The 25,260-nt window shown below is 43.7% G+C and overlaps 1 protein-coding gene across 6 annotated transcripts in view; it reads left to right on the top strand.

Moving 5' to 3' along the window:
* Positions 1–25,260, top strand: part of AGFG1 (ArfGAP with FG repeats 1) — a 75,737-nt gene that overhangs the window by 12,834 nt on the left and 37,643 nt on the right. The gene's annotated exons all lie outside the window — the stretch shown is intronic.

The raw sequence follows: 25,260 nt of genomic DNA, 5'->3' as shown, positions 1-25,260 counted from the left end.
TTTTTGTTTTTAGTTCCATATTTTGCATTAGTAAAAGTTAGTGATGTAATATTTTTTAAAAACTATTACAAAAAAATCACAAAGAAAGCGGGCATATTTTATAACCTGGAGTAAGGATGAGCCAGTCACCTAATTAATTAATAGCCATTATATTTTTATAGGCAACTCTTATCATTTCCGATAAAGGGAAGAGTAGTTTTGTTGTGTTCTGGTTGTATTTTTTTGATACAAGAGAAGTTAAGTGTTAAGATTTTGTTAGTTTCAATCGTCTCTTTCACCTTCAGAAGGTGTATGCAAGCATTTTGCACTCTGCCTGTCTTTCTTCCAAACACTTGATAATAATATCTTAAAATTGCTTGCCTACTTGTGATGCACATGTGTTTTTGGTTCTAAAATAGTGAAGAAGTGTAAATTCAAGATTATATGAAATATTTTTAAGTACATGGATTTCTAGAAGTGAGCAGTTTGCAGTCTCCAAATTTTACTCATAACACATTTTGAGTAATCAAGTTCCAGACTGATTGTGGTACATTATAGGAAAATCTAAAGCTAGAAGAAAGGGCAGAAAGTTTGTAATGACAGTTTAGTATAGAATAATATATTTACAGGTTAAAATACAATTTGGACTATTTGTATAAATTTTAGAATTAGCCTAGTACTGAAAATTTTAAATTACTTTCTTAGAATGTTGACCTAGTATGCAAAATTTTGGACGTAAGAATGAAATCAGAAATAAAAGTATATTATTGTTTTTTTAGATTAAAAATCTAATGACTGTAACAGAACCAGAAAGGTAACAAACAGTTCATTGGGGAAATAAGTAAAAATATCCAAACTTGTTAGTTGATAAGTTTAGGTGGAGATTGGTGCCAAAATATTAAGATTTCTCAAAAAAAAAGTTGTGGTAATGACACTTAACGTGAGATCTCTCTTAAACATTTTTAAAGTGTACAATACAGTGTTCTGACTATAGACCCCGTGCTACAGCCGATCTCTAGCACTTACTCATCTTACAGACTGAACTTTATACCCATTGAACGCACTTCCCCATTCCCCCTCCCAGCCCCTGGCAGCCACTGCTCTGCTTTCTGCTTCTGAGTTTGACTATTTTAGATCTTATATAAGTGGAGTCATACAGTATTTGTCCTTCTGTGACTGGCTTATTTCACTTTTGCAAAAAGTCCTCAAGATTCGTCCATGTCTCGCATATGGCAAGGATTTCTGAAGGAACATTTTTTAAGACTGTAATATCAAAATGAATTTAGAAAATATGAAAGGCACTGGTTGATTTTAGGCAACCCATTATGTCAAAAGGTAGAAACAAAATATAAATATGAGAGATGCCTGGAATGGGTTCATGACTCTTAAATTCTAAAGAGTCAGTCAAATTTATAGGACATTTGGAATCCTCACCATGATGGTCACTGAGCTCAGTACTGTGGATGCTGTTACAGATCTGTGTGCATCGGCTTAGCTGACATAACACTGCAGTTGAATTGAGGGAGACAGATATGTAACATTATAACACGGCGTTAGATAATTAAGGTAAGAATTTCAGAAGTTATATGGTGACATGGAGGGTGTTGGGAAGCTCTCACAAAGAACATGACACGTTTGCTGGTTTTTGAGAGAGACTAGGACTTAGGCTGGCAGGAAAAGGTATTGAAGGCAGATCAAACAGTGCACAAAGAAAAGGGGAAATTTGTAATAGTTCTTACTGTTAGAAAACATACTGACCTTTTAAATGCTTGTTAAGGAATACAGGCATACCTTCTTGTGTCCCTAAGGACATCTTAGAACCAAAATATTCGGGTAGGGTATACTTGATTCTTTACAATATTAGCAATATTTGTATTCTTAAAAACTTAAGATATGTGTAAAATGTGAGGACTAATATTATGAAGTGCAGGATGGTTGGTACAACTTCATAAAAATACAGACTTCAACTGCATGTGCTTTATCATCAGTTTATCATACTTAAACCTTTAAATCTTAAGGATAACATGCATACAGAAAAGTATACAGATTTTAACTTATTTCAAAATATTTTTAATATGTTTGTAAAGAACCATACTTAAATCACATACAATTTTGGATTAAAAAGGCACTATCATGCATCTTGTATGTGAATGACTTCACACGTGAAGATGAGTGCTTCTGAAGTTAAAAGATCAAAAGTATATTGACTTTGGAAGCAATCTTGGATCTTCTGCCCCCATGTGGGAGTTTTATTGTTCTGAGGATCATGTTGAGTTTTCACGCCTGGGGGTGTTACTGGCTTCAGCAGGTAAATTCCATGGTTATTGGATAGCTCAGAATGTGTTGAACAGAAATAACCTACATTACACATGCTTTTCATGTTCTTCCAGACATTTTATATGGGAAACACCTGTTAATAATCATCTGCATGTATAACTTAAGTCTATTTTATATGCTTGCATTACAATTGTAAACAACTTTTTACAATTGTAAACAACTTTTTAAGTCATGCTGCCAAGTCCAGCATTAGGATGGGAGGGGACTACCAAGTTACCTGGCAAAGGGCATGGGCACAGGGAAGCCAGTAATTGAGACCATTAATGCAGTGGCTTAGTACATGTGACTATCTAGAAATGATTTCACTTTTCATTCAGAACTTTGAAAATTGTTTATTGTTTGGAGAATCACAACACTGATGGCAACATAATTCATGGTATTTGGGTCATTAATAAAATATATCTGTATTGGTCTGCTTTGGTAGTTGTGGTAAGCAAGTAGTGTTATTACATTATGTATCAAGGGCATGATTGATATATCTAACAGTATATCATTAGTTTCTACAGGTATGGCTTACAAATTAGTTGACTAGTTAGTATCCTCAGTCCAACAGTGTGTTCAGTGGAGCAGATATATATGTTTTTAGGTTATAGAATATAGTATGCCAGAATTTAGTAAACTATTTTACAGCAAAGCAGTTTGCATTTAGCATTTGTTGAAATGGTTTTGACGTTTATTCCAAAATTAAAATATTTCCGCATGTTATCTTATAATGCTTTCTTTTGTATTAGAAGTTCCTTTAAAAGAGACAGTATGTAGTGGTTTCCTCCATATGTCCTCTTGTGATATGGTTAAATCATGGCTCTATAGTTAAAAGAAATTTCACTATTGGGTTAACTTCTGATTATCAGAGTTAATGGAAGGAGGGCTGATGAACAGTGCTATAGATAATTCAATAAAAAGAAAATGTAGAAGTAATTTTATTTTGAAACCTACAGTTTTTCTTTTCCAGTAGCAAATTTACTTTCCTGATTTTTTTAGGACTGAGAATAAAGGGTTACTACTGATGCTCCACAGGCATATAAACTATATGTAGAAAGAAAATCATGCATTGATTGACAGTATTTGATTTTTATGCTAGATTATAAAAATAATCCCAAACACCAATTATTATTGTTGTTGTTGTTAATCCTCACCCGAGGATATTTTTTCATTGATTTTTAGAGAGAGTGGAATGGAGGGAGGGAGTGGAAGAGAGAGAGACATTGACATTGATGTGAAAGACTAGTAGCTATTTCCTAAAGCATCCTGTTCTATAAACTATAATAAGTGTTGGTCATTCTCAGTACAGAGTAGTGGTCTCTGAAAAGTGGAAGGCCAGTATCAGAAAGAGCCTAAGGGACATTATCAGAGCAGAAACAATAAGCTTTTGAATGAATCCTAAATCAGTGCATGGAACTATTACATCTTTTAGTATATGTGCTGCCGAAGCGAGCACTGGAACTATTACATCTTTTGATTATAAACTAAGCAATCTTAACTTAAATTGTTTCTCTATAGGGAAATAAAGTTGGGTGGGGCTTTTTAAATATTTCTTGAAGTGTGGTTTGTGCATAAAGGATCAGATTGGACTTGGCAGGTTAAGATTGTTGGACGAAGTGCCTCTGAACCTCAATTTCTACAAGTATAAAATAGTAACAATAACATCTTGATGTAAAAAGGTTGGAATGCTTTGAACTCAGGCAACCTATGAAAATTCTCAGCATAGCCCTAACCGGTTTGGCTCAGTGGATAGAGTGTCAGCCTGCAGACTAAAGGGTCCCAGGTTCGATTCCAGTCAAGGGCATGTACCTTGGTTGCGGGCACATCCCCGGTAGGGGGTGTGCAGGAGGCAGCTGATCGATGTTTCTCTCTCATCGATGTTTCTAACTCTCTATCCCTCTCCCTTCCTCTCTGTAAAAAAATAAATAAATAAATAAATAAATAAATAAATAAAATGCATATTAAAAAAGAAAATTCTCGGCATATTTCTTGTTGAATAATAGAGATTCATATGCTTATTGAATCAGGATCTAAGATAGAAGATGTTAATAGGATTATTAATATTAGTTTTACTCCTTGCTCAGAGTAATTTAATTAGGGAGATTTTTCAGTTTTCATAAAATATAATAGTGTTATTTATATTAATACTAGAGGCCTGGTGCACAAAATTCATGCAAAGGTAGGGTCCCTAGGCCTGGCTGGTGATCATGGCTGATTTGTGGGGCGACCAGCAGGGTGATCCAGGTGGCCCCCGCTCGCATCGCCTTGGCGGGCCTGGTGCCACCTGCTCGCTGGTCGGAGCCTGCGGGCTAGGGGAAGCTTCTGTGTTGAGCGTCTGCCCTCTGGTGGTCAGTGCACATCATAGCGACTGGTCGTTCTGCCGTTCGGTCGATTTGCATATTAGAGTTTTATATAAATAGATTTGGGTTATGTATTTAAATTCTTAGAGCATTTTAACTTTGAATTATGTGAGCTTAAATAATAATAAAAACTGGCAGTTTTTTTACATGTTAAATCTCATCATTGAGTGGCAGAGTTAAGTTTCATACTTAATAATTCCAGGATTTACATGTACCTTGTTGCTTATAGCAGAAGTGGAGAAACTTTTTTCTGTAAAGGGCCAGATAATAAATATTGTAGGCTTTGCAGGTCATCTGTAGTCTCTGTTGCATATTTTTGTTTGAAATTATAACCCTTTAAACATGTGAAAACCATTCTTAGATGAAGAATAGTTCAGAAACAGGCCAGTGGTCCTATTTGACCTGTAGGTGGTTGGTTGAAGACTCTAGTCTGTAAAATTTCAATGTTTTCAGTTCACAATATAAATCCTTTTATAACTGGCTTTTTCTTGCTTCATTCCCAGAAGAAATGTTTAATAACAGTGACCTCGGGTTTTGTCTTCCATATCTGCTCTCTGTATTCCAGTTTTCTTGCCATTTTGCTGATGCTATTTTATTTATACTGAATCTTTTTTGCAAGGCCTATCAGAATTTATACTTTCCTGTCAAATCTTCCAGGAGTCTTTTAGCCCATAGTGATGAAAACCTCCACTCATATTTTAAACTCTTCAAAAAAAAAAAAAATAGCATTCACTATAAGATTTTACATGTGTTTTTGTTTTTATTGCTCTCGTTTCTTCTTTATTAGATGTTTCCATGGCATAATCTTTCATACTTGTTCATTATACCTAGAGCAGTGAAAATATATAAGAATATAATATCTAAGGGAATTTCAAACTTTATACACGTTAGTTTTATTGGACTTGTGGTTTTAAAAATTTTTTAATTTAAAATATTTTTTGGTAAAAAATCCTGGGTCCTGCTCCCCAGAGATTCTGACCCCATATGTGGGTTGAGGCACAGGAGTATCTGTATTTTCAGCCAGAATCCCATATGATTCTGATGCTGACTGCTATGGACCACCTTTGAGAAAATCAATATAGATTCTAAAGGTTCCAGACTAGGGCTCAGAACCTGTGATCTGGTTTTAGCAACACTAATTGATGAACCTTTTCACCTTGGGCAGACTTCTTTTCCTGAGCTTCATTTTCCTTTGTAATCCATGGTAAGTACCTGTCCTGCCTATTTCATGGGGTTGATTTGAAGATAGTGTATGTGAAAATGTTTAGAAACTGAATATAACATGTAAATGTAAGATGCCAGTTTTATGTGCAAAGATATCTTTTCAATTGATTCCTAAGCTCAGAGAAAAAAAGCATCGTATAGAAAAATAGTGTGCTTTGAACTGAATTCAGTGAGTTTACTGTAGAAAGAAATTTTTGCTGAATTTCAGCCAATATGGTGGTATTATTTTCCATGTTGAGCATTCTTTTTTTTTTTAATTTAAATTCATTATTGTTGAAAGTATTGCATATGTCTCCCTTTTTCCCCCATTGACCTCTCCCTGGCCACTCACACCCCCTAGCACATGCCCTCACCCCCCTACTGTCTGTGTCCATTGGTTATGCTTATATGCATGCAAACGAGTTCTTTGGTTGATCTCTTACCCCCCTCATACCCTCCCCTGCCTTCCCTCTGAGGTTTGACGGTCTGTCTCTGAATAAATTTTTGTTCATCTGTTTACATTGTTCATTATTATGATCCTACATTATAATAGAGAAACATGCAAATTGACCGCACCTCTGCTATGCCCATGATTGGGCCTGCCAGAGGCTGGGGGCGGGACTCCGGGTGGCCTAACTGGCCGTTGAGAAAACCAAGATGGCGGCGCCAAATCCTCTTAGTTCCGGGGGTCCTGGTGAGTGATGGCAACCCTAGAGGTGCGTGGTATGCACAGCCAGCAGCCTCCCGGGGGTCCCGGGCTGGATCGCGACCCCGGGGGGCATGGCCGGGCACGGCCAGCAGCCTCCCGGGGGTCCCAGGTTCAATCGCGACCCGGGAGGGCGTGGCCGGGCACGGCCAGCAGCCTCCGCGGGGTCCCGGGCTGGATCGCGACCCCGGGGGGCGTGGCCAGGCACGGCCAGCAGCCTCCCGGGGGTCTCAGGTTCCATCGCGACCCGGGGGGTGTGGCCGGGCACGGCCAGCAGCCTCCTCGGGGTCCCGGGACCCCCAGGCGGGTGTGGCCGGGCACGGCCAGCAGCCTCCGTGGGGTCCTGGGACCCATTGCGACCCGGGGAGGCGTGGCCAGGCACGGCCAGCAGCCTCCGTGGGGTCCTGGGACCCATCGCGACCGGGGGGGCGTGGCCGGGCACGGCCAGCAGCCTCCGTGGGGTCCTGGGACCCATCGCGACCCGGGGGGCGTGGCCGGGCACAGCCAGCAGCCTCCCGGGGGTCCTGGGACCCATCGCGACCCGGGGGGGCGTGGCCGAGCACCCCAGTTGCCTCCCGGGGGTCCGGGGACCCATCGCGACCCCGGGGGCGTGGCCGTGCCCAGCTTGCCGCTCCCGGGGTGAGGTCCCCGGGTGATCGCCACCCTGGCCTAAATGGCTGGTGCTGAGAGGGATCAATGGGGCCAGTGGAAGGAGCAGGTGGTAGTTGACCACTGAGGCCATCTGCAGCAGCCGGATGCAGAGCTGGGGTCCACGTTCTCCAGGTTGGCCTCCGTGGGGCCCGTGTCGCACCCATAGTAGCCGAGTGGGCATGCTGGCATAGTAGCCCCAGCACGAGGCCAGCTTCCCAAGCCAGGCTGCGGAGGGAGGGAAGGCCTCTGGGCTGGGAGCACTCCCCCACCCCAGTGGACAGGGCACAGAGAGCAAGCAGCAGAGAGCTACTAGAGGTGGTGGGTGTGGTGGCCTGGCTTCCAAGAGGCTGGCTTCAGCTGCTGTGGCCTGCGCTGAGGTGGCTGGTGGTGGGGGCAACTGCATGGGCGCATCCGAGGCTGGGGCACTGGGAGACGTGGGACTGCAGCCCAGAAAGCGAGGCTCCGGAGGACCTGGTCACCGACCCCGGGCATTAAAGCCGCCTCCTACAAGATGTATCCTAGCCTAGGTGTGTGGGAAGCAGATTCAGGAACCTCTCCCTTTGCAGCGCCAGAGCCCAGGCCTGCCAGCACCCCATAGGAGACCCCCACCAGGATCGGGGGCGTGACCAGTCTCTAAACCAGGGTGGCCATTAGCCTAGGCCTGCCAGCACCCCAGAGAAGACCCCCACCAGGATCGGGGGCGTGACCGGCCTCCAAACCGCCAGTGACCCTAATCCAGGCCTGCCAGCCCCCCAGAGGAGATCCCCACCAGGATCGGGGGCGTGACCAGCCTCTAAACCGCCCGCAGCCCTAGCCCAGGCCTGCCAGCACCCCAGAGGAGACCCCTGCCAGGATTGGGGTCATGGCCAGCCTTCAAACTGTGGCGGCCCCTAGCCCAAGGAGGCCTCCTGGCCGAGGACACCTGAGTCTGTTCTTGACCTAGAGCCGGACTCTCCCCACAAGGGACTCAGAAGCCACCAGAGTCTAACTGCCAGTCTCTGGGAGTGCATCCACTGTCCACCAAAAAGTAGGGCCATCAAACCATTCAGTCTCAGTGCAGGCACAGGTCTGTGGTTGACGGGGTGGAGGCCAGACCAAAACAAAACAGCAGAAACACCCTGCCCACCTGGGCGGGTACTGCTGTAGTCCACATGGCCTGGGCAGTGGAGAAAGCGCTACCTTCTCCCAGGTCCTGTGCTGGCACCGCCGCCTCGCTCACCCTCAAGCCCTCTGAGTCCTGACAGCAAAGTGTGTGGGGCATTCTGCAGGAGTTGTGCTGTTCTGGGTGCTTTTGCCCAAAGACACACTTTGGGATGAATTCAGAGCCACATCTCATTTCCCATGAGACTGGAAGAACCATGTAAAAGGATTTTGACAAAAGCTTTCCACATCTCTGTTTATTCTTTTGAATCCATAAAACGACCTTAAAAAAAGCATCCGGGCCACCTAAGAAAGAATGCACTTTCTGGCCAGAGCACGCAGGATTCTTTTGCCCAACAGGTTAAAGGGAGCAGAGCTGGCACAGTGGGAATGGCCCTGGTGCCCTATGAGGAGACCGGGGGAATGGGGTTGCCGAAATTCCATAAGCCTCTTGCCACCTTCTCCTTTGCAAACCACACCATCCAGATCCACCAGGACTGGAGGCAACTGGGAATCACAGCCGTGATTTGGGACATGGTGAGCAAATCTTGAGGGGCCTCTGAAAACATCTGCAATTGATTATAAGACTGGTCTTTATTTAAAAAGAAATAAAAGAACAGCTTTGTTGAGAAATATCCATATACTGTACATGTCACCTAAAGTGTACAGTGAACTGGTTTTTTAAAGTAAATTCAGAGTGGTACAACCATCACCATGCTCAATTTTTAAATATCTTCATGACCCATCCCCTCCAAAAAAAACTTCTACCCATTGGAATCACTTTCCTGATCATCTTCCCCAAAATAGATTGCACTTTAAAGGTGGGTAAAAGAAAGTTGAGGGAAGTTAAAACACTGCACAAAGGATATTGTAAGATGACAAAGCCCAAAGTGAAGCTCATGTGTTTTCTTTAAAAAATATATATTTTTAAAATGTCAGAAAGGGAGAGGGAGAAAGAGATAGAAACATCAATGATAAGAATCACTGATCAGCCGAAACCGGTTTGGCTCAGTGGATAGAGCGTCGGTCTGCGGACTGGAAGGTCCCAGGTTCGATTCCGGTTAAGGGCATGTACATTGGTTGCTGGCACATATCCTGGTGAGGGGTGTGCAGGAAGCAGCTCGTCGATGTTTCTCTCTCATCGATGTTTCTAGCTCTCTATCCCTCTCCCTTCCTCTCTGTGAAAAATCAATAAAATATATTAAAAAAAAAAAAAGAATCACTGATCAGCTGCCGCCCACAGGCCCCCTACTGGGAATTGAGCCCAAAACCCAGGCATGTGTGCCCCTGATCAGAATCAAACCTGGACTCTTCAGTCCACAGGCCGATGCTCTCTCCATTAAGCCAAACTGACCAGGGCCATGTGTTTTCTTCAAGTTCTGCGTGGTTGTAATGGTCCCCAAATCTATACTAATAAAAGGGTAATATGCTAATTAGAGTGGTTGTCTTCCGGACATCTTTCCAGACAAAGCCGCAGTGGCTACAAAGGCCAAGGCTCAGGCAGCCATAACCAGCTGCAGTGGCAGCAGCATTGGGGTTATGGGGGTGGTGCCTCCAGAGGGAGGCCAGACGGGGGGCCAAGGCACAGGCAGTTTGGGGTGATCAGGCTGATAGGGGAGGGCAAGGTAGGGGCAATCAGGCTGGCAGGAGATCAAGGTAGGGGCGAGCAGGCAGGCAGGCAGTGGGGTTAGGGACAATCACGCAGGCAGGCAGGTGAGTGGTTAGGAGCCAGCGGTTCCGGATTGTGAGAGGGATGTCCGACTGCTGGAAGTTGGACATCCCCTGAGGGGTCCCAGATTGCAGAGGGTGCAGATTGGGCTGAGGGGCACAACCCCCCCCACCCCCACCCCCAGTGCACGAATTTCGTGCACCGGGCCTCTAGTAGTATTAATAAATATGAAAAGGTAGCTCATTAATGATAATATTAAAACATTAACTATAAAAATTTAATTACTTGAGAGAATATCTATCTAGTGAGGTATTTGAGGTTTAAGACCATCTAACTAAAATATTTGGCACACTTGAATTTTTTAATTTTTGATTATTTATAAAGAAATACACATATGTATTTTGAAATAAATGCATGGTGTTAGAGTTCTCTCTTAGTTCTAGCTGAATCTAATCAGTAATAACATAGTAATCTTTAAAATATACAGAGTGTATTCTTTTATACTAATTGTTGGCTTTCAGAGAATATGTAATTAAAAAGAATGTAGGAAATGTTATCTTTGCTTTGTACATGCTGTAATATGTGGGTCTTTTTGAATGATGACTGACAACCCAGAGTATCTGGACGGAGCCAGATGTTAGTTCGTGACTACTCTGAGCATTTATTTAACTTTTTGTTGCATTGATATCCATTCATCTCAGCCATTCTAGCTCCCTCTCATCTCTCAGCTTTTCTTATTTCTTTCTTGTGTTATCTTTTTTAAAGTCTTATTTGAGTCTAATCTATCCTATCTAATAAAAAGAGCTATATGCAAATTGACCGTCACTCCAACACACAAGATGGCTGCCCCCATGTGGTCAAAGATGACTGCCCCCATGTGGACACAAGATGGCCGCCACAACATGGCCAGCAGGGGAGGGCTGTTGGGAGGGACCAGATCTGCAAGGGAGAGCAGTTGTGGGCGATCAGGCCAGCAGGGGAGGTCAGTTGTGAGGGACCATGTGAGGGACCAGGCCTGCAAGGGAGGGCAGTTGGGGGTGATCAAGCCTGCAAGGGAGGACAGTTAGGGGTGACCAGGCCGACAGAGGAGGGAAGTTGTGGGCGACTGGGCCTGCAGGGAAGGGCAGTTGGGGGGGACCCAGGCCTGCAGGGGAGGGCAGTTAGGGGTGACCAGGCCTGCAGGGGAGGTCAGTTGTGAGGGACCATGTGAGGGACCAGGCCTGCAAGGGAGGGCAGTTGGGGGTGATCAAGCCTGCAAGGGAGGACAGTTAGGGGTGACCAGGCCGACAGAGGAGGGAAGTTGTGGGCGACTGGGCCTGCAGGGAAGGGCAGTTGGGGGGGGACCCAGGCCTGCAGGGGAGGGCAGTTGGGGGTGATCAAGCCTGCAAGGGAGGACAGTTAGGGGTGACCAGGCCGACAGAGGAGGGAAGTTGTGGGCGACTGGGCCTGCAGGGAAGGGCAGTTGGGGGGGGACCCAGGCCTGCAGGGGAGGGCAGTTGGGGGTGATCAAGCCTGCAAGGGAGGACAGTTAGGGGTGACCAGGCCGACAGAGGAGGGAAGTTGTGGGCGACTGGGCCTGCAGGGAAGGGCAGTTGGGGGGGCACCGAGGCCTGCAGGGGAGGGCAGTTAGGGGTGACCAGGCCTGCAGGGGAGGGCAGTTGGGGGGTGACCAGGCCTGCAGGGGAGGGCAGTTAGGGGCAAACAGGCTGGAAGGGGAGCAGTTAGGCATTAATCAGGCTGGCAGTGGAGTGGTTAGGGGATGATCAGGCTGGCAGGCAGAAGTGGTTAGGGGCAATCAGGAAGGCAGGCAGGCGAGCAGTTGGGAGCCAGCAGTCCTGGATTGTGAGAGGGATCACAGATTGGAGAGGGTGCAGGCTGGGCTGAGGGACACACCCCCCCCATGCATGAATTTCATGCACTGGGCCTCTAGTATATATATAAAAGCCTAAGCAACCGTTATGACGGAACAACCGGTTGCTATGACGTGCACTGACCACCAGAGGTCAGATGCTCAATGCAGGAGCTACCCCCAGACCAATGGGGCCTGCCAGCCAACCTTCTGGCCCTTTCCCCTGGCCGGGTTCCCGGGCTGGGATGGGGAACCGGGGTTGGGTGGCGCCAGACACGGCCCCTTTCCTAGAGGGAATGTGGGCCAGCTCTCTCCTCGGGGCCAACGGCTAATCTCCCCGGTCTGACCAACTGGCCGGTACATATGACCCGTACTGGCAATTTAAAAATAAATATTGACTCGCTCACGCGCGATCCATAGAAGCTCTTGGCACCAGTCACACGCATGTTATCTTTGCTTTGTACATGCTGTAATTTTATAATACTACTAGAGGCCCGGTGCACGAATTCGTGCACGGGTGGGGTCCCTCGGCCTGGCCGGCGATCAGGGCCGATTGGGGCTGTCTCACCCAGTCCCACTCAGGGCCGGCGGGGGGTGGGAGGGGAGGGACCGTGGGAGGTTGGCCGGCTGGGGGAGGTTGGATGTGGGAGTGCACTGACCACCAGGGGGCAGCTCCTGCCTTGAGCATCTGCCCCCTGGTGGTCAGTGCGCGTCATAGCGACCGGTCATTTGGTTGACTGATCATAACGGTCACTTAGGCTTTTATATATATATAGACTAGTGGCCCTGCGCACGAATCTGTGTGTGCGTAGCTCGTTGCCCCTTGCCTCAGCTCTCCACCCCGCCCACCAGCGCTTGTAGCTCTCCACTGCACGTAGCTCACTGCCCTGCCCTCCTGTAGCTCTCCGCCGTTCGTAGCTCACTGCTCCGCCCTCCTTTAGCTTTCCAGTGCTTGTCGCCGCTCGTAGCTCACTGCCCTGTCCTCCTGCTGATTGGTCATTACACATCACGGTGTAACAACCGTTTGCATACTACCTCTTTGTTTTATAGGATATCACTAGAGGCCCGGTGCACGAAATTCGTGCACTGGATGGGAGGGTCCCTCAGCACAGCCTGCCCCCTCTCACAGTCCGGGAGCCCTCAGGGGATGTCCTACACAGTCTGGCTGCGATGGCTCAGAGCAGGCGCCCCTGTGTGTTGTGTCTCTGCTCCGGCCCGCCCCCAGCCCCCGCCTCCCTGCGGCCGCTGGGGCTGGCGGCGGCACACAGTCCCCTCCCGCCCATTTGTGTGTGCAGCTCCTCCTGAGCCAGTTGTGATGCAGCCTCCTTCTGAGCCGGTCTTGACGCCTTAAGGTGCCCCAGCTAATTTGCATATCACCTCTTTATATATATAGATATATACTATTTTGACATGTAATTTTTTGCAGTAACATTATTGCACAAATCTTTCTTCTAATTAATTTTCAATGTGCACAAATCCATGCACCAGGCCACTAGTTAAAAATATAAATTGTTATAGAGAGAGAGAAACCAAGATGGCGGCATAGGTAAACAACTAAACTGCTGCCTCGCACAACAATTTCAAAACTAAAAGACAAAACGGACATCATCCAGAACCACAGGAAGGCTGGCTGAGTGGAAATTCTACAACTAGAAGGAAAGAGAAAAGCATACTGAGACTCACAGGAGCTGCAGAAGACAGAGATACTGAGATGCGCGCAGAGAGGGCGGGCACCTGAGTATGCGACTGGCTTTCTCAAGCGGGAGGGAGACAAAAGCTCCTGACTGCCCTGAACTCCAGTTCCAGGCGAGACTCTGAGGACCCAGACTCATATGGGGAGAAACTGGACTGTCTGGCAGCGGGCAAAACTTGCTCTCAGAGGTGTTTGCAGCGATTACCGTGGGACACTGAGACCCAGGGGCCTCTTAGGGCAGGGCTGACGGGGAAACCAATGTTGTCTGCTCAGCCCTGAGACTCCACCCCATCTAAGCTGAGCACAGAGGCTTTTGCAAATCTTGTCTCATAAGGGTGTCTCCAGCACAGATGTTCTCCCAGCGTAGACACAGCTGATCCTCACAGCCAATTGGCCTGGAGGTCAATTCCTCCCAGTAATACCAACAACAATCAAGGCTTAACTACAACAAGACTGTACACACAGCCCACAAAGGGGTGCACCAAGAGTGACCACCTCAGGTAACTGGGGAGGCTGAGACACTGGGCCCTATAGGACACCTAGCACACGAAGCCACTCTGCCAACTCAGGGAATCAGCCAAAATGCGGAGACAAAGAAACATCACAAATGAAAGAAATGGAGGAAAGCAAACGACTGGATATAGAGTTCAAAACCACGGTTATAAGGTTTTTCAAGAATTTTCTAGAAAAGTCTGATAAATTTAGCAAGACCCTCGAGGATATGAAAAAGGACCAACTAGAAATTAAGCATACACTGACTGAAATAAAAAATATTATACAGAGACCAAACAGCAGACTAGAGGATCGCAAGAATCAAGTCAAAGATTTGAAATACAAAGAAGCAAAAAACACTCAACCGGAAAAGCAAAAAGAATCCAAAAATATGAAGATAGTGTAAGGAGCCTCTGGGACAACTTCAAGCGTACCAACATCTGAATTATGGGGGTGCCAGAAGAAGAGAGAGAGCAAGATACTGAAAACCTATTTGAAGAAATAATGACAGAAAACTTGCCCCACCTGGTGAAAGAAATAGACTTACAAGTCCTGGAAGCGCAGAGAACCCCAAACAAAAGGAATCCAAAGAGGATCTCACCAAGGCACATCATAATTAAAATGCCAAGAGCAAAAGACAAAGAATATTAAAAGGAGCAAGAGAAAAACAGTTACCTACAAGGGAGCACCCATACGACTGTCAGCTGATTACTCAATAGAAACTATGCAAGCTAGATGGGAGTGGCAAAAAATATTCAAAGTGATGAATAGCAAGAACCTACAACCAATATTACTCTACCCAGCAAAGCTATCATTCAGAATTGGAGGTCAAACAAAGAGCTTCACAGATAAGAAAAAGCTAAAGGAGTTCATCACCACCAAACCAGTATTATATGAAATGCTAAAAGGTATTCTTTAAGAAGAGGAAGAAGAAGAAAAAGGTAAAGATAAAAATTATGAACAACAAATACATATCTATCAACAAGTTAATCTAAAAATCAAGTGAATAAAAAATCTGATGAACAGAATAAACTGGTGAATATAATAGAATCGGGCATAGAAAGGGAGTGGACTGACAATTCTTGGGGTGAAAGGGGTGTAGGGGTGCGGGAAGAGACTGGACAAATATCGTACACCTATGGATGAGGACAGTGGCGGGGGGTAAGGGCAGAGGGTGGGGTGGGAACCGGGTGGAGGGGAGCTTTGGGGGGAAAAAGAGGAACAATTCTAATAATCTGAACAATAAAGAATTATTAAATTTAAAAAAATATATAAAAATTGTTAGAGTTTTTTGTTCTTTTAAAAACCTTGTTAATGGAGATGTTCATATATCTACAAAAGTAGACAGAATAATATAACAAACTTCTATTAACATACAATCTTATCCCTTTTTTATTCTTTTGAAGCAAATCCAAGTCAATACAATTTCATCTGTAAATTCATCAGCTAATTTATCTCTGAGAAAAAAAAGGATTTAAAAAATAACCATAGTACCATTTTTGTGTACATAAAAGTTAACAGTGATATAGTTATTTATCCAGTGTTCAAATTTCTTTTAGTTGCATAAATTTCCCCTTTTTCCTTCCCTTAAGAGTTTGTTTGAATTATGATGCAAGTAAGGCCTACATGTTATGAATGGAAATATGGGTTTTAAAACTGCTGATAAAGGATTGGAGGCTCAAAAGATCACAGTCTGACCTGCAAAGGCCTCGCTGGCAGGCAACTTTTTGGGGCCTGTATTACTTGATCTATAGGAGAGAGTCAGGTTTGTGTCAGGACAGAGAGAGGCAGTGCTCAGACCTGGTAGCTACTCTGGGTCTGGATACTCTGTAACCTGGGGGCCCTGCCATCTCATTAAGTCCCTGGGAAACACTGCCGCTCAGGTGGCTTCCAGGCCTTGCAGCAAACTCATAACACAGGTGCTCCACGGTACACATCTCAGTTTTAGTCATTCACCTATGTCTTTTCCATTGCTCCAGCATCTGCTGCTGCTCAGGCTCCTGAAAATTGATGCTGGATTCTTACTACAGAGCAGGGAGCCTATTTGGCTTCTAGGACAGTATCTGGCATTCATCTTGGCAACAGAGGGTGCCATCTGGTTGTGGGGTGCTTTATGAACTGGTAAGAAGAAAGTTGAAATAGGCTCTGGGCCCATAGATTTTTGAAGGATTGCTGATGATATTCTTGGTTCTGTTTCATGAAATTCAAGCCATCCTGCGCAGGCAAGATCAGCTGTGTATAAGAGTAGCCAGAGGCCATGTCTAGCAGGAACTTATTGAAGATTTAGATACGTTTTCTCAGTATTCTACTGGACCATGGATCCCACTAATTCCCCTAGGACTAGCTCATACTGACCTGTAATTCTGGGATCTTTTTAAGGATAGGGTGACTGCGAGCATCCATCTGGTACCAGAACTTGTTCTACTTTGTGCCATCTAGTGTAGTGTGGTGCCATAGGTCTTAGTGCAGGTGAATAGGGTATCCTGGTAGTGTGAATGCTGTAATGCAGCACCTGCTCTGCTTGTAGGGGCGGGGGAGATCGGATTGGGGTGAGCGTGATTGGTTCGGCTACCTGCTTCAGTGACTCTCAAAACTCCCACTCATGAATGGCCATTATAAGACTCTGATCTCGGTCAGAGGCTGCTCAAAGCCATGGCACAACAGCCAAATCTGTATCCCCCCCCCCCCAACATTTTATTATGAAATATTCAAATATACATAAAATTTGAGAAATTATGCAAGTACAGTAAACATTGTGCTATACTTAGCAAATATCTATGTATCCATTAGCTAGTCATCATATTTTTTATGGCATTTCAAAATAAGTTGCAAATGTTACTTCACATTACACCTAAAATCTTTAGTATATCATTAATTACATTACAATTCATTATTTGTTAATTTTTTGAGCTATAATTTACATATAGTGAAATGTAAAAATCTTAAGTGTTACCTTTAGAATAGTTTTTTTTTAAAATATATTTTTATTGATTTCAGAGAGGAAGGAAGAGGGAGAGAGAGATAGAAACATCTATGATGAGAGATGAGAGAGAATCATGGATCGGCTGCCTCCTGCAAGTCCCCCACTGGGGATCGAGCCCACAACCTGAGCATGTGCCCTTGACCGGAATAGAACCTGGGACCTTTCAGTTTGCAGGACTATGCTCTATCCACTGAGCCAAACCAGCCAGGGCTAGAATAGTTTTGATAAATGCATCTAGTTTGGTAACCCGAAGCTCTATAGAGATATAGAACAAAGCCATCATCCCAAAAGTTCCCAGACATCCCTTCCTATTTAATCCCTCCCTTCCAGAGGCACCCACTGTTTTGATTTTTATTCATTTCATATAAGTAAAGTTATAAAGAATGTGCTTTTTGTGTGTGCATAAAACTTATTTTGAGTTATGCAGCTTGTTCCTCTCTGTTACTGAGCACTATTCTTTTATGTGAATATATCAATAACTTATTCATTCTTCATTGTCAGATATAAGTTTAGTGAATATTTTCTCTCAGTCTGTGGCTTACTCATTTATTTTTATGTTGGTGTCTTTTGATAAGCAGAAGTTTGCTTTTTGGTAAAATAACAACAATTCGTAGTTCTATAATTACTACTTTCTCTATTCTCTTTTAAGAAATCTCCGCCTGCTCTCGAATGAGAATAATCTCATTTTATATTTTAGAAGCTCTGAAAGCTTTAGTTTTTATGTTTACATCTATGAATCATCTCATTAATTTTAGTGTATGTATCATGTCAAAGTTCAGATATTTTCATGAATCTATATTGTTCCAGCTTCGTTTGTTCAAAACACTTTCTTCAATGGATTGCTTTGGAGTCTTTGTCAAAAAATGAGATGACTTTATAAATATTGGTATGTTTCTGGGCTCTCTATTCAGTGTCATTTATTTATTCATTGGTACTTATGTGAATATATCAGTAAGTTATTCATTCTTAATGAATAAAGGCCAGTATCACACTGTGTTGAAGTAAGTCTTGAAGTCAGCTAATGCAAGCCCCTCAGTTTCATTTTTTTAAAAGGTTGCTTTACATATTCTGGGTCAGAGGTGGCAAACTATGGCCACCCAGCCAAATTTATATGGTCATTAGAGTGATCTACCATTGTTTGATACGGAGAGCAAGTCACTTGTCCCTTTCTGTCCTCATAATCCCCCTCCCCTATTGGAAGCTGCTGGTATCAGTCTCCTTTGGGAGTTGATGACACAGTCACCTTTGGCCAGCTGCTCAAATAATGACTGGGCTCTTGGGAGGACAGAAAGGAGCACTGGGATCTGAGTGCCACTGGGACAGAGAATGAAAGTGACCCAGGGTGGTTATCTGTTTCTTGTTTCAGTTTTGATGAGTTGTATTTTTCAGGGAATTTGCCTATTGCATCTCAATTGTCATATTTATTGATGAACAGTTATTCATAATAGTTCCTATTTTATAATGTGTACTAGAGGCCCAGTGTGCACGAAATCGTGCATGGTTAGGGTCCCTAGGCCTAGCCTGCCCTTCGTTGCTGGACTCTGCTGCCCTGTAAGGCTACATGAAGCTCCCTGCCCCGGGATGCTCTGCGATGCTCATGGCCCCTCGACTGCTCCTTGAGGCTCCTCTCGCCCTGCCATGCTCCACAAAATTCCTCCTGCCCCGCCACTGCTCCACAAAACTCCCCCCGCCCCACCACTGCTCCGCGAGGCTCCCCCTGCCCCTTGCTGCCGCCCCACGAAGCTCGCTGCTGGACGCTCTGCAAAACTTCCAGCACTGCTCCGCAAGGCTCCTCCTGCCCCGCGACTGCTACGTGAAATTCACTGCTGCCAACGCTCTATAGTCACCACCGCCACCACTCCCTTATGGCTAGCGACTTGGGGGGGGCGGGGGTTCGGTCGTGACAGCACCTAGCTCTTTTATATATTAGGATAGGGTCTGTAATAATTTTGCTCTATAAACTATGACTTTGGGTTATTTGCTTTCCTTAGCTTGTTAAGGTGGAACCTAAGGTCATTGATTTGAGAACTTTCTCTTCTAATATTATCTTAAAGCAGTAAATTTCTCTAAGTTTTGCTTTAACTGCTTTGCACAAATTTTAATATGTTATATTTTATTGTTCAGTGCAAAATGTAGAGAATTATCTGATATTTATATTGTTCCTCTGTAGTGATACGTCAATTTGAAGTTTTTTAACTTTTTAAGAGTGTGACTTTAATGTCTGTGTAGTGTGTGTGTGTTTTCTCCTTCTTGGGGTTTGCTGAGCTTCTTAATCTATAAATTTGTGTTTCATCAAGTTGTACATTTTTTTTTACCATTTTTTTCTTCAAAATTTTTTTTCTGCTTCCTTCCTGCTCAACATCTGAAGCTTCAAACTGCATGTATGCTAGACATTTTGCTATTGTTTCACAGTTCCCTGAAGCTCTTAATTTTTGAATCAATCCTTCTGTTCTTCAGATTTTATTAATTTACTAGAGACCTGGTGCACGAATTTGTGCACCAGTGGGGTCCCCTGGCCTGGTCTGTGGGATTGGGCCGACACCGGCTCTCCAACATCCCCTGAGGGGTCCTGGATTGCGAGAAGGCGCAGACCAGGCCAAGGGACCCCACTGGTGCACGATCGGGGCTGGGGAGGGACGCGCGAGGTTGGCCAGCCAGGAAGGGACCGCAGAAGGGCTCCAGGGCGTGTCCGGCCCACCGGCTCTCCAACATCCCCTGAGGGGTCCTGGATTGCGAGAAGGCGCAGACCAGGCCAAGGGACCCCACTGGTGCACGATCGGGGCTGGGGAGGGACGCGCGAGGTTGGCCAGCCAGGAAGGGACCGCAGAAGGGCTCCAGGGCGTGTCCGGCCCATCTCACTCAGTCCTGATCGGCCAGACCTCAGTAGCAAGCTAACCTACAAGTCCAGTGGTCGGCAAACCATGGCTCGAGAGCCACATGCGGCTCTTTGGACCCTTGAGTTTTTAGCAAAGGCCAGCTTAGGAGTACCCTAATTAAGTTAATAACAATGTACCTACCTATATAGTTTAAGTTTAAAAAATTTGGCCCTCAAAATTAATTTCAGTTATTGTACTGTTGATATTTGGCTCTGTTGACTAATGAGTTTGCCGACCACTGTACCAGTTGGAGCATCTGCCCCTTGGTGGTCAGAGTACGTCATAGCAAGCAGTTGAGCGGCCTTAGCATATCAGCATATTACACTTTGATTAGTTGATGGACGAGTGGAATACCAGACACTTAGCATATTAGACTTTTATTATATAGGACTAGAGGCCTGATGCATGAAAATTTGTGCAAGAGTAGGCCTTCCTTCCCCTAGTTGCTGGCACCAGCTTCCCTCTGGCACCCAAGGGCCACATGCAACCCACAATGAATATTTTTTGGCCCAGCCAATATAACAGTATGTAAACAATGTTTTAATAAAAATTTCGTAACTTTTAATTTTTACAATATCCTGTTATACAGAACTAGAGCCCCGGTGCATGAAAATTCATGCACTGGAGGGGGAGTCCCTCAGCCCAGCCTTCCCCCTCTCACAGTGCAGGAGCCCTCAGGGGAGGGAGGTGACCCAGCAATCAGAGGAAGGCGACGCCCCCATCACACCTCTGCTGCTGCCACTGCCAAGCGCAAGCCTCGGACAGCCCTGGATACCTGCGCCTTGGGCGGCCCTGGGTGGCTGGGCAGCTGCCATCTGAGGCTTGCTTGTGCCTCGGGCCGGTCCTGGGCGGCTGTGGGGACTGGGGGGCTCCGGAGGCAGGTGCACAGAGAGGCCGGACCCACCTGCCACCCCAGTGGGACTGAGGGGACTGGGCACTACCATCTTGTGGCTGTGGGAGCCGCCATCTTTGAGGGCGTGGCAGTCAATTAGCATATTCCCTCCTTATTGGTTGTGGGCACCGCCATCTTTGCAATGGCGTTGAGAGTCAGTTAGCATATTCTCTCTTTATTAGATAGGATTATTAATAACGAACTACAATGTTCGCTAATGTCTGATTACTGTAATCGTGTTGCATTCATTTCCCTTATGCGCTGGCGCACTATTTCTGATTGGCACGTCATTAGTCTTGTACTGACTTGTTTGGTGTGCGCAACAGGAAATATTTTGCTTTCGGAGAACAAGAAAAATAGGTTTATTTGCATTACACTTATTAATTGTGCAGTTATTCAGTGTCTGGTAAGTTAATGTTCAAGAAAAATATTAATTTTTATTAAAATGTTCTATTTTATGTAAACAATTACTCATTTATTTCAGCCCTTTGTATTCAGCATGTCTCTATCGAAATAAACCTATGTTTCTATGAAAATTGAAGCTTTTGTTTTTTTGCGGCCCACATAAACTTAAACCTTGTTTATTTGGCCTGTGTTAGTCTTTGAGTTTGACATGCTTGCTCTAAAGAAGCTTTTTGTGATAATTGGCTGTGGATTAAATAATAATAATATAAAATGTTGATTTCCTGATTTTGATAATTTAGCTGTGGTTATATAAAAGAATTCTTATTTTGAGGAGAAATACATTTATGAGTGAATGTTCATGTTTCTAATTTAACCAGTTAACTGCCACAATATTTTGAATTTAATTTAAAAAAGGTCCACAGCTTTCGTTTGTAGATGCTTATGATTTACAAATGGTTAAATGGTTAGGAAAAAATTGTATCTATCTTGAAAGAATGATATAGCAATGTTAACAGTAAAGACTCTGAATAAAGAGTGTATGTGACTTCTTTCCACTATTGTAGCTTTCTGTAAAACAGACTGTTTAAGGATGACTTGGGGTGGACAATAAAAAAACAAGTGATTGTAAAAATTTTAGAAAATACAGCTGACTATGTATTTAACATTTAAATGTGTAAGGACTTGATAGACTAAAAGCAGTGGAAGAAATAAAGAAGTAAAAATTGGTAAATGTAACTAGCTAAAACGTGGAAACTTGTTAAAAGACAACGAAAACAAAATTAAAAGGCAGAATAATTGTTTTGTTACCCATACAGGGTAATTTGACATCTTAGTTTGAGAAAGTAGGGCAATTTCCCCAAAACTATTCTGTTTCAAAAATGAAATAAAATCTTCATTTATAAAACTATAATTTGCGAAGCACATTCATGAATAAACGTGTATGCTTACCAAGCTAATGCACCTTACTGAGGGAAGAAGAGGGGAAGACTTCCTGTCCCAAGAAAACCACAAAATGCACAGCTGATTGGACCAGGAATGAATACCTAACCCTGGGGCTGGTGATTAATCAGATCCTCTCGTAGGAAATTGAATTCAGGTTCACAGAAACTGGATTTAAGTGATGAATCACTTGATGTGCTATCTAATGAATAAACAGGAAAAAATTATACTACTAAGATAGAAAGAGCAGGATTAGACATAGCGTGAGAAACAAAAGTGATAATCTCTGTGTTGTTTGGGGTGGGAGTGTGTATGTGACGTGGAGAGAGGGCTTTGGAAATACTCAGACCACCTGGGTCCCAAATATCTTCCTATTTGCAACCCAGGTTCCAATAAAGTTTTTTTGTCTTGTTTTCTTCAAGCATTGTTGTATGCCTCTCTAAACTTGTTTTATCTGATCTGGTGGCTGGATTGTGGTTCTTTGCAGCCTAACTGGAATACAGTTCTATCTGACATTAGAGACATTAAATGAAATAAGGCATGGGATGTGCTGAGTTGTGTATACTGCCTTTTACTAAGCCTCCATAGTAGGTGTCTGAATTAGAGCTACTGGTCTCCTTCACAACCCACAGACACTTGCAAGTAAGTTTTTTCGCTATTGACACTACTTAATTTCTCTCTAGTGTTCTAAATATTTGCTCCCCTTATCTTTTCTATTTCTTTGTACTTATCAGTTACTTAGAAAACAAGTGTTAAACACTTACTAATCTTCCCTGAAACTTACTCTAGTACTTTTTCTCCTTTATTCAAGGGAATATGTAAGTATAGTAAATTGTCTTTGGAAAGTCCTTCCTCCAGGAAAGGCTTCTTTTTATGCTCATCTCTAATATTCTCCCTGCACATTACATAACCAGACTCTAAAACAGGATTTTACTTATTACCCTATTTAAATTGTTACTGTTCATGGATGCTGGGATGGCATCATAGTAAGTCCGTGGTTTCAGGTAAGTTGGGTAGACAGACTTTTTCTATAAAGGATCAGATAGTAAATATTAGGCTTTGTGGACCATATAGTCTCTTTTGTAACTACCAAAAAAGCGCTATAGGCAATAGATAATAAGTGGGTGTGGCTGTGTTCCAATTGAACTTTAGCTGCAAACATAGGTCTTAGGCCAGATTTAACCTGTGAAGTGTAACTTGCTAATCTCTGGCCTATATATGATGAGAATTTGCATCAGTTAATTTATTACTTTGCATAAGTAAGTTGGTAAGTTAAATATTCTAGGTCAGCATGTATACTTCAGATGGAACGAAGGAGAAAAAGATAATTGTACTGTACATATATTTCAGGACTGTTAGGAAGTTGCTTTCACTCATGCACCAGATATTTATTTTGTGTCTACCATAGTATGCAAGTAGTGGTGGCACTGAGTTACAAATAGTGGTGACTCAGAGAGAGAAGGTTCCTGCCTTATGAAATTTACATTCAGAAACTGATATAAAGGGTGTGAAAATAAATAACATGTTGGGATAAGTGGTATTTGAAGTTTGGTGTGGTGGATGTTGCCTCTTTGGATGCGTTGGTTAGGGAAGACTTTGGGGAGGCCTGTGTTACTGGAAAGAGTGATGCTGATAGGAGTTTGGAGAGTTAATCAGGATATTAGAATCTTGTGGGGCCCAAATTGGCTGTGATGAATAATTTGACACTTATGCTAATGAGGAAGCCATTATAATGTAGTTTGTTCTTAAATTGAAAAAAAACACTGGATTAAATAAATTGGATTTGATATTTCATAAATCTGATAATCCTTCACGGATCTATTCTTGTTTCTGGTTCACAAAGGCTCTGGTGTCTTAATGATCTGCACATATAGCCAGTTTTCAGTGACTCATAAGTTCTAGCTCTTGCAAGTACATTTTTATAAAACCAAATTTTAAGATGGAATATACCGTGGAATGCAAAAAACAATTTTCCTCCCACCTTTTTAGGTTCTGACTGGGATAATCAAATGAGACAAATTAACAGGAGGAAATGTCTAAAATTTATTATGGATGTTCATGCAGGGATGGCATAAGAATATGAGACCTGAAACCCAGTGTACAGTTAACGTTTATATGCCATTCTGAACTAAGGAGTGGAAGGGGACAAAGGTCTGGGATTTCAAAGGCAAAGTAAGCAATTCACAGGTAAAGGAGAAGGAGCAAACATGGTAAACAAATTCTTGCTGAGCCACCCAGAAACAGTGGGACACAGAAGGAAGTCCAAGGATAGGCCTTTGCCAATTTCTTCTTGTCTTCCCTATTGAGTTTATAGTGTAATGCAAAGGAGATGCCCCAGATTTTTCTTTTTTAAATTCTTTTCGGCAGGTGAGGAGAGTCAAAGGTTCTTTCTTAGTCTTTTGTTTGTAATAACTAGCTTAAAATCAATATCCCAAAAGGCAAAACTTTGGTCCCCTTCACAGTCTAAAAAGATTCCCAATTTCTATATGTGGATACAAAAGTTGGACGATGGAGGAGGCTGATAGGAAAAAAAAGATTCATTTGAAATATGGTGTTGGAGGAGCACTCTGTGGATACCTTGGACTGCCAGAAAATACAAACAGGTGGGTCCTAGAGCAAATTAAGCCTGAAACATCACCGGAGGCAAAAAAATGACAAAACTGAAGCTGTCCTAGTTCTAGCACATCATGAGAAGGCAGGATTCTTTGGAAAAGACAATGCAGGGAAAATAGAAAGTAGCAGGAAAAGAGGAAGACCAAATATGAGATGGATTGACTGTAAAAGAAATCAGAGGCATGAGTCCACAGGAGCTGAGCAGGATTGTTGAGAATAGGACATTGTGGGCATCACTCATTCATAGAGTCGACAGGAGTCAGAGCGATCTCCTAGGCCAGTGGTCGGCAAACTCATTAGACAACAGAGCCAAATATCAACAGTACAACGATTGAAATTTCTTTTGAGAGCCAAATTTTTTAAACTTAAACTATATAGGTAGGTACATTGTTATTAACTTAGTTAGGGTACTCCTAAGCTGGCCTTTGCTAAAAACTTAAGGGTCCAAAGAGCCGCATGTGGCTCACGAGCTGCAGTTTGCTGGCCACTGT

The sequence above is a fragment of the Eptesicus fuscus genome, chromosome 11 (assembly GCF_027574615.1).
Source record: "Eptesicus fuscus isolate TK198812 chromosome 11, DD_ASM_mEF_20220401, whole genome shotgun sequence".
NCBI classification, from domain to species: Eukaryota; Metazoa; Chordata; class Mammalia; order Chiroptera; family Vespertilionidae; genus Eptesicus; species Eptesicus fuscus.
The sequence above is the reverse complement of the archived record's forward strand: the minus strand, read 5'-3'. Positions and strand labels throughout refer to the sequence as shown.